The sequence below is a fragment of the Drosophila biarmipes genome, unplaced genomic scaffold, assembly GCF_025231255.1.
Source record: "Drosophila biarmipes strain raj3 unplaced genomic scaffold, RU_DBia_V1.1 ptg000009l, whole genome shotgun sequence".
Taxonomy (NCBI): Eukaryota; Metazoa; Arthropoda; class Insecta; order Diptera; family Drosophilidae; genus Drosophila; species Drosophila biarmipes.
The window spans coordinates 2436917-2447235 of record NW_026114530.1 but is presented as its reverse complement, the minus strand read 5'-3'; the positions used below and the strand labels follow the sequence as shown (position 1 = coordinate 2447235).

At 33.8% G+C, this 10319-nt stretch overlaps 1 long non-coding RNA gene across 6 annotated transcripts; it reads right to left on the bottom strand.

The window, feature by feature from the left end:
- Nucleotides 1-3984: 3984 nt before the first annotated feature.
- On the bottom strand, nucleotides 3985-10054 carry LOC127011804 (uncharacterized). Of its 6 annotated transcripts, none has more exons than XR_007765163.1 (3): nucleotides 9933-10054; nucleotides 6500-6634; nucleotides 3985-4175 (listed from the first exon to the last, which is right to left on the bottom strand). It is a non-coding gene; the product is annotated as an uncharacterized LOC127011804 (long non-coding RNA). The 6 variants fall into 6 exon arrangements; XR_007765161.1 differs by lacking the exon at nucleotides 6500-6634 and adding an exon at nucleotides 9715-9849 and having other exon boundaries at nucleotides 9907-10030; XR_007765159.1 differs by having other exon boundaries at nucleotides 9907-10029.
- Nucleotides 10055-10319: the final 265 nt, after the last annotated feature.

The window sequence follows — 10319 nt, the reverse complement described above, 5'->3', positions numbered from 1 at the left end:
ATTTTATTTGCGTATTTTTTATCCGCTAATTATTCATTTTCGCAATTGTCCTTTTAATAAAAAATGGTTTTTAATTTGTCCACTACATGTTCATAATTTTTTTTAAAATTAATGTTTTTTGTCCTTTGTTAACTGCGTTAAATGTATTCACTCAAGTATTACGAAAGAAGGACGCACAGCAAAGAAGGAAAAGAAAATCGAAAAATGGGACATAAAAAAAACGTAGACATGCACATGCTTTAATATTGATTTACTCGCCTTTTTGCTGTCCTTTTTCAATTTTTAACTACTTTGAAGTGATCGCGGGATGCCCTACAAAGCGGAGTGCGAAAATATTTCGTTTATACATATGTACAAGCAAATTAAATTTATTCACTAGCTTACACAATTTTTATTAGTACCGAACTTAATTTTCACTGCTTGCGATATTCAAGTTGTCGAACGATAAATTCGGATTTAAAAACAAACTGCCTGACTTTGGTTCAATAATCCATAATCAAACTTCGACTGAAGAGATTTATCGTTTCAATGAAATTTGAAATTGCAATTTTGAAGAATTGAAATTCTGCCGAAAATCGATGTTTACGTTAGTGTACTTGGGGCTCCATTTTTGGGGCTCTGGTGTTTACAATATCGGCTTGGATGTTTACAGAATCCCTTTAGAGCGGAGAGAGTGAAACCGATCTGGGTGGGAATAGATTGGAGGTTTTGTTAAAAGAATGGAAAAAAGATCTGGGCTCAAAGTTGTTTATAAATTGGGCAAGGGCCCCAAAGTAATGTGTGGACCTCCCCATATTCTAAATTAGATCGTCCCGATTCATTGGAACTGATGGGTATAATGAATGTAGCTAATTAGTCAATTCGACAATAATACTTTCTTCTACAGTATTTTCATTGTCGGGGATATTAGTTTCTGGTTGTATTTCAATTCGAATTTGCCGTGGTTTGAATATTAAGAAGTTTCTGTATTTAATTAAAAGGTGATCAAATATAAAAATAATTGGCGATGAACTATAATATAATTGGTATTTGAGTTTGTTTAATTTGAATAAAAGGATTTAATACGTTAATATATCATTGGATATACGTTCCGAATCGTTGGATATAATATATTCGGAGATTAAGAAGTCAGTATATTTTCGTGCAGTGATGTAGTCCAATATCTTATTGTCTATATTAGTGTAGTATTTATTATTAATTTTTGTGGTGCCATTAAAGGTTATTAAATATGACCCATCTAAATGAGTGTCATTAACTGTATTAATTAGTTAACAATTTAACAATTATTATTAATTAACAATTTTTCATTTTCATTTTAAATTTTGCACATTGTGCGAAATGGATCTTGAGTTGTAAACTTCACAACGATCAATAATTATAGGGTATTTTATATATATAATAATAAGATCTTGGTGCAATGCGATTTTAAATTCTGATATATCCAATAGATCTGTAATTATTAATCTGTATTATAATCTGTAATTATTAATTGGAATTAATAACGAATTGATCTATATTGTTTTTTATCAAATCATCAATTTTATTTTGAACTGTTATGAAATCATCATGATTTGGAGTTCCTGAAATGCATTTCCAGATTGTGTCTAATTCATTAATGCCTCTTTTTACCCAGTGGGTATCATTTGAGAAATAAGTATTTTAATAATTTTTAAATCGTTTGATATTTCCCATTGTGAATTATGAGCGTTATGGCTGTTTAAAAATTCTGTTTCAAGAGTAATAATATCTTTATAAAAATTTAAATTAGTTATATGAAATAAATCCGCGTATGATTAATAAATGAGGACTTCTTTGGTATCCTTTCTTTCATGGATAAATCATGGTTTGTGTAATCCATAATTTTGGATTTGGTTGAAGCTACCAGCAATAATAAGTGCATTATTGATTTCATTATATGGAATTTAAGATAAGTCAATTTGTTTAAAATTTAATATTATCTTTATGAATCGTACGGTTTCAGCCACCCAGTCAGGAGCAGTTCGCAGGACACCGCCATCGGCAAGCAGGACACCACACCGCAACAGCTACGCAAGAAAATCGAGCCAGTAGCAACGGCACGGACAGTACGTGAAAGGGTAAGACTAGGGTAGAACGTTCGTTTACACAAGGCGCAGAAGCGAACTGAAGAGCGAGGCAGCTTCCTGGCGTTTCGCCTTGACTGTCCGCACGATCTGAGCGGAAACCCCCGTGGGACCCTCCGGGACAGAGCAAGGGACAGGCGGTCATGTGTCGACAGGAGTGATCCTGGAAATTTCGTCAGTCTGTTCACCCTAGTCTGAGAACGGTGACGCTTCCTTTAGCCCGCACGGCTGACCCCATAGCGAGTCTGAATCGTTGCCAAGAAGTCACTAAACCAACGCGTCAGAAACAAGAAGCAGACATGGATCTTCAGGGAGCTACAAAACTAGAACACCGTGTCAACGAGGTGAGAGAACATCGAGACAACCCGTACCGTTGGAGACAGCGAGGACAACCAAATTATAAAGTCGATTGCAGTTATACCCGCAATAAACCCCCTACGAACCCATGAATTCTGTCACGTTTATATAAATTTGGTGGGACGAACACACACAATCTACTGAGCTAGCCGCACAAATATCGTAGCGAGCAGAAAGTAAACAAATCAGTTCGTTACAACGAGGCGAGAGAACATCGAGACAACCCGTGCCGTCGGAGACAGCGAGGACAAGTAAATTATAAAGCCGATTGCAGTTATACCCGTAATTAACCCCCTACGAACCCATGAATTCTGTGCTTTCTCACTGAACTACTGGATGGTCACGTTTATATAAATTTGGTGGGACGAACACACACAATCTACTGAGATGTTCCGGTAGAAGCTAGCTCCCAAAAGTATACTTCATTCGTCACGCAAAAAGGACAATACGAGTATGTAACTTTCGGCATTTCGAACTTACCAGCAGTTTTCAGACGGTTCATTATGGCAGTACTCAGAGCACATATTAACACCTGTGACGCAGTTGTCTTTATGGACGACATAATTATTCCCAGCAAGGACGTCGTCGAAGGCTTGGAAAAGCTTAACAGAGTGCCTAAGGTTGCGTGGCAAAATGGATTGAGAATCAATTAGGACAAGTGTCAAATCTTACAAGGCCGGTTAGATTTTCTTGGTTACGTTATAGAAAATGGTTCGATCACACTCAGCAATGAAAAAAACCAAGCTGTAACAAACTTTCCTGAACCGTCTGATCGAAAGGCTATACAACGATTCCTTGGATTAACGTCACGTTTTAGAAAGTTCGTACACTTAAACGTTTCAACTATTTTGCCCAGCGGTTTAGATCCTACCATGAAAATCGTAAAACAGAACATTTTATAGTTGATTATTTTTTGAATAATTTCACAGTAAATTTAACGATATTGTAATTTTGATCAAATGTGTTCAAATAGTACACAATAATTAAATGAGTATATAAAGTTGTATATTTCAATATTTCTTTCAAATATTTTCCTATTTATATTCAGTGAATGGAATATTTCATTTGAGTGGTTTTTATTGTTAAAATTAATTTAACCCGCATAAACATATATTACTCAACATATTCTTATTTGGATTAAATACTTGTTATAGTTTAACAGACTAGGATGAACATTAATATAAATACAAACTGTATTTAAATTAAATATAATCCCTGCCAAAAGAAATGTACTTTATGTTTGATTTGAATATAACCTGGTTTAAATACTATTAAAAAAAGCGTGACTTATATTTGAAAAAAGTTTTAAATAATTAGGTACATTGCCTTAGGTTGCATTGCCTTTTATTGAAATCAAACTTATACAAATCATCCGAACAGTTGTTCTGCTTACATCCTTTTTTTTTTACTTTGCTAACATGTTTTCATTACTTTTATTTTAAATACATTTCTGTTTAACGTAACTCTTAGAAATTATATATATTCTGTTTAATTACAATATTATTACAGGCAATACACTTTCAGATGACAATTTATAGAAACTAATTTATTTTAAGTATTCTTTATCTGCGAAGTTAAAGATCTTAAATATAACTAAAAGTTTCTGTCGTTAGCCTCGAATCTTGTATGCCAAAATAAATTAGAAGGGCCACATTTTTTTATCGCAGTCTTAATTATAAAGATGGTCCATATAACGTTTGCATCCTTAAATTCATTCTGAAATAACATATCAAAATTAAAAATTAGTTTTATGTATGTAGTATGATATATTATAAAATTACAGGTTTCAGAGGATTTAATAGAAAAGAAAAAAATCCATAACTACAGCTGAAGATACATTTTGTTTTTGTTTCCACTTGTGAAATTATATAACTTAAAAAATGGACCACTTCTGATTCGCGTGTTTACATACTTGACCAATAGTATAAGAAAAAAAATATTTCAAGAAAAGTGTAAATGTGATAATATATTTTTTGCGAAATGCGTTTGGCTTGTATAAGAACGTAACATTTACAAATATAAATTAGTAAATAACCCAAACGGGAAAAAACGCGTAAAAGAGCCAAAAAAAAATATAAAATTCGTCTACACAGCCGAATACAACGGCGGTCTTTTTAGTGTTTTGCTTATCGCGCATTCTACTGCTCTTTTCCAGCTTAAGCTGGTTTTAACTAAATTCCTTTTCTATTCTTTATTTCATTTGCGTATTTTTTATCCGCTAATTATTCATTTTCGCAATTGTCCTTTTAATAAAAAATGGTTTTTAATTTGTCCACTATATGTTCATAATTTTTTTTAAAATTAATGTTTTTTGTCCTTTGTTAACTGCGTTAAATGTATTTACTCAAGTATTACGAAAGAAAAACGGCTACATTTTGCGACATGATTATTAATTAACAATTTTTCATTTTCATTTTAAATTTTGCACATTGTGCGAAATGGACCTTGAGTTGTAAACTTCACAACGATGAATAATTATAGGGTATTTTATATATATAATAATAAGATCTTGGTGCAATGCGATTTTAAATTCTGATATATCCAATAGATCTGTAATTATTAATCTGTATTATAATCTGTAATGATTAATTGGAATTAATAACGAATTGATCTATATTGTTTTTTATCAAATCATCAATTTTATTTTGAACTGTTATGAAATCATCATGATTTGGAGTTCTTGAAATGCATTTCCAGATTGTGTCTAATTCATTAATGCCTCTTTTTGACCTAGTGGGTATCATTTGAGAAATAAGTATTTTAATAATTTTTAAATCGTTTGATATTTCCCATTGTGAATTCTGAGCGTTATGGCTGTTTAAAAATTCTGTTTCAAGAGTAATAATATCTTTATAAAAATTTAAATTAGTTATATGAAATAAATCCGCGTATGATTAATAAATGAGGACTTCTTTGGTATCCTTTCTTTCATGGATAAATCATGGTTTGTGTAATCCATAATTTTGGATTTGGTTGAAGCTACCAGCAATAATAAGTGCATTATTGATTTCATTATATGGAATTTAAGATAAGTCAATTTGTTTAAAATTTAATATTATCTTTATGAATCGTACGGTTTCAGCCACCCAGTCAGGAGCAGTTCGCAGGACACCGCCATCGGCAAGCAGGACACCACACCGCAACAGCTACGCAAGAAAATCGAGCCAGTAGCAACGGCACGGACAGTACGTGAAAGGGTAAGACTAGGGTAGAACGTTCGTTTACACAAGGCGCAGAAGCGAACTGAAGAGCGAGGCAGCTTCCTGGCGTTTCGCCTTGACTGTCCGCACGATCTGAGCGGAAACCCCCGTGGGACCCTCCGGGACAGAGCAAGGGACAGGCGGTCATGTGTCGACAGGAGTGATCCTGGAAATTTCGTCAGTCTGTTCACCCTAGTCTGAGAACGGTGACGCTTCCTTTAGCCCGCACGGCTGACCCCATAGCGAGTCTGAATCGTTGCCAAGAAGTCACTAAACCAACGCGTCAGAAACAAGAAGCAGACATGGATCTTCAGGGAGCTACAAAACTAGAACACCGTGTCAACGAGGTGAGAGAACATCGAGACAACCCGTACCGTTGGAGACAGCGAGGACAACCAAATTATAAAGTCGATTGCAGTTATACCCGCAATAAACCCCCTACGAACCCATGAATTCTGTCACGTTTATATAAATTTGGTGGGACGAACACACACAATCTACTGAGCTAGCCGCACAAATATCGTAGCGAGCAGAAAGTAAACAAATCAGTTCGTTACAACGAGGCGAGAGAACATCGAGACAACCCGTGCCGTCGGAGACAGCGAGGACAAGTAAATTATAAAGCCGATTGCAGTTATACCCGTAATTAACCCCCTACGAACCCATGAATTCTGTGCTTTCTCACTGAACTACTGGATGGTCACGTTTATATAAATTTGGTGGGACGAACACACACAATCTACTGAGATGTTCCGGTAGAAGCTAGCTCCCAAAAGTATACTTCATTCGTCACGCAAAAAGGACAATACGAGTATGTAACTTTCGGCATTTCGAACTTACCAGCAGTTTTCAGACGGTTCATTATGGCAGTACTCAGAGCACATATTAACACCTGTGACGCAGTTGTCTTTATGGACGACATAATTATTCCCAGCAAGGACGTCGTCGAAGGCTTGGAAAAGCTTAACAGAGTGCCTAAGGTTGCGTGGCAAAATGGATTGAGAATCAATTAGGACAAGTGTCAAATCTTACAAGGCCGGTTAGATTTTCTTGGTTACGTTATAGAAAATGGTTCGATCACACTCAGCAATGAAAAAAACCAAGCTGTAACAAACTTTCCTGAACCGTCTGATCGAAAGGCTATACAACGATTCCTTGGATTAACGTCACGTTTTAGAAAGTTCGTACACTTAAACGTTTCAACTATTTTGCCCAGCGGTTTAGATCCTACCATGAAAATCGTAAAACAGAACATTTTATAGTTGATTATTTTTTGAATAATTTCACAGTAAATTTAACGATATTGTAATTTTGATCAAATGTGTTCAAATAGTACACAATAATTAAATGAGTATATAAAGTTGTATATTTCAATATTTCTTTCAAATATTTTCCTATTTATATTCAGTGAATGGAATATTTCATTTGAGTGGTTTTTATTGTTAAAATTAATTTAACCCGCATAAACATATATTACTCAACATATTCTTATTTGGATTAAATACTTGTTATAGTTTAACAGACTAGGATGAACATTAATATAAATACAAACTGTATTTAAATTAAATATAATCCCTGCCAAAAGAAATGTACTTTATGTTTGATTTGAATATAACCTGGTTTAAATACTATTAAAAAAAGCGTGACTTATATTTGAAAAAAGTTTTAAATAATTAGGTACATTGCCTTAGGTTGCATTGCCTTTTATTGAAATCAAACTTATACAAATCATCCGAACAGTTGTTCTGCTTACATCCTTTTTTTTTTACTTTGCTAACATGTTTTCATTACTTTTATTTTAAATACATTTCTGTTTAACGTAACTCTTAGAAATTATATATATTCTGTTTAATTACAATATTATTACAGGCAATACACTTTCAGATGACAATTTATAGAAACTAATTTATTTTAAGTATTCTTTATCTGCGAAGTTAAAGATCTTAAATATAACTAAAAGTTTCTGTCGTTAGCCTCGAATCTTGTATGCCAAAATAAATTAGAAGGGCCACATTTTTTTATCGCAGTCTTAATTATAAAGATGGTCCATATAACGTTTGCATCCTTAAATTCATTCTGAAATAACATATCAAAATTAAAAATTAGTTTTATGTATGTAGTATGATATATTATAAAATTACAGGTTTCAGAGGATTTAATAGAAAAGAAAAAAATCCATAACTACAGCTGAAGATACATTTTGTTTTTGTTTCCACTTGTGAAATTATATAACTTAAAAAATGGACCACTTCTGATTCGCGTGTTTACATACTTGACCAATAGTATAAGAAAAAAAATATTTCAAGAAAAGTGTAAATGTGATAATATATTTTTTGCGAAATGCGTTTGGCTTGTATAAGAACGTAACATTTACAAATATAAATTAGTAAATAACCCAAACGGGAAAAAACGCGTAAAAGAGCCAAAAAAAAATATAAAATTCGTCTACACAGCCGAATACAACGGCGGTCTTTTTAGTGTTTTGCTTATCGCGCATTCTACTGCTCTTTTCCAGCTTAAGCTGGTTTTAACTAAATTCCTTTTCTATTCTTTATTTCATTTGCGTATTTTTTATCCGCTAATTATTCATTTTCGCAATTGTCCTTTTAATAAAAAATGGTTTTTAATTTGTCCACTATATGTTCATAATTTTTTTTAAAATTAATGTTTTTTGTCCTTTGTTAACTGCGTTAAATGTATTTACTCAAGTATTACGAAAGAAAAACGGCTACATTTTGCGACATGATTATTAATTAACAATTTTTCATTTTCATTTTAAATTTTGCACATTGTGCGAAATGGACCTTGAGTTGTAAACTTCACAACGATGAATAATTATAGGGTATTTTATATATATAATAATAAGATCTTGGTGCAATGCGATTTTAAATTCTGATATATCCAATAGATCTGTAATTATTAATCTGTATTATAATCTGTAATGATTAATTGGAATTAATAACGAATTGATCTATATTGTTTTTTATCAAATCATCAATTTTATTTTGAACTGTTATGAAATCATCATGATTTGGAGTTCTTGAAATGCATTTCCAGATTGTGTCTAATTCATTAATGCCTCTTTTTGACCTAGTGGGTATCATTTGAGAAATAAGTATTTTAATAATTTTTAAATCGTTTGATATTTCCCATTGTGAATTCTGAGCGTTATGGCTGTTTAAAAATTCTGTTTCAAGAGTAATAATATCTTTATAAAAATTTAAATTAGTTATATGAAATAAATCCGCGTATGATTAATAAATGAGGACTTCTTTGGTATCCTTTCTTTCATGGATAAATCATGGTTTGTGTAATCCATAATTTTGGATTTGGTTGAAGCTACCAGCAATAATAAGTGCATTATTGATTTCATTATCTGGAATTTAAGATAAGTCAATTTGTTTAAAATGTAATATTTTCTTTATGAATCGTACGGTTTCAGCCACCCAGTCAGGAGCAGTTCGCAGGACACCGCCATCGGCAAGCAGGACACCACACCGCAACAGCTACGCAAGAAAATCGAGCCAGTAGCAACGGCACGGACAGTACGTGAAAGGGTAAGACTAGGGTAGAACGTTCGTTTACACAAGGCGCAGAAGCGAACTGAAGAGCGAGGCAGCTTCCTGGCGTTTCGCCTTGACTGTCCGCACGATCTGAGCGGAAACCCCCGTGGGACCCTCCGGGACAGAGCAAGGGACAGGCGGTCATGTGTCGACAGGAGTGATAGACAGACAAGGATCTTCGGGGAGCTACAAAACTGGAACACCGTGTTAACGAGGCGAGAGAACATCGAGACAACCCGTACCGTCGTTGACAGCGAGGACAAGCTAATTATAAAGCCGATTGCAGTTATACCCGCAATAAACCCCCTACGAAGCCATGAATTCTGTGCTTTCTCACTGAACTACTGGTCGGTCACGTTTATATAAATTTGGTGGGACGAACACACACAATCTACTGAGATGTTCCGGTAGAAGCTAGCTCCCAAAAGTATACTTCATTCGTCACGCAAAAAGGACAATACGAGTATGTAACTTTCGGCATTTCGAACTTACCAGCAGTTTTCAGACGGTTCATTATGGCAGTACTCAGAGCACATATTAACACCTGTGACGCAGTTGTCTTTATGGACGACATAATTATTCCCAGCAAGGACGTCGTCGAAGGCTTGGAAAAGCTTAACAGAGTGCCTAAGGTTGCGTGGCAAAATGGATTGAGAATCAATTAGGCCAAGTGTCAAATCTTACAAAGCAGGGTAGATTTTCTTAGTTACATTATAGAAAATGGTTCGATCACACCCAGCAATGAAAAAACCAAGCTGTAACAAATTTCCTGAACCGTCTGATCGAAAGGCTATACAACGATTCCTTGGATTAACGTCACGTTTAAGAAAGTTCGTACACTACAACGTTTCAACTATTTTGCCCAGCGGTTTAGATCCTAACATGAAAATCGTAAAACAAAACATGTTATATAGTTGATTATTTTTTTAATAATTTCACAGTAAATTTAACGATTTTGTAATTTTGATCAAATGTGTTAAAATAGTACACAATATTTAAATTAGTATATAAAAGTTGTATATGTCAATATTTCTTTCAAATATTTTCTTATTTACATTCAGTAATTAGAATATTTCATTTGAATGGTTTTTATTGTT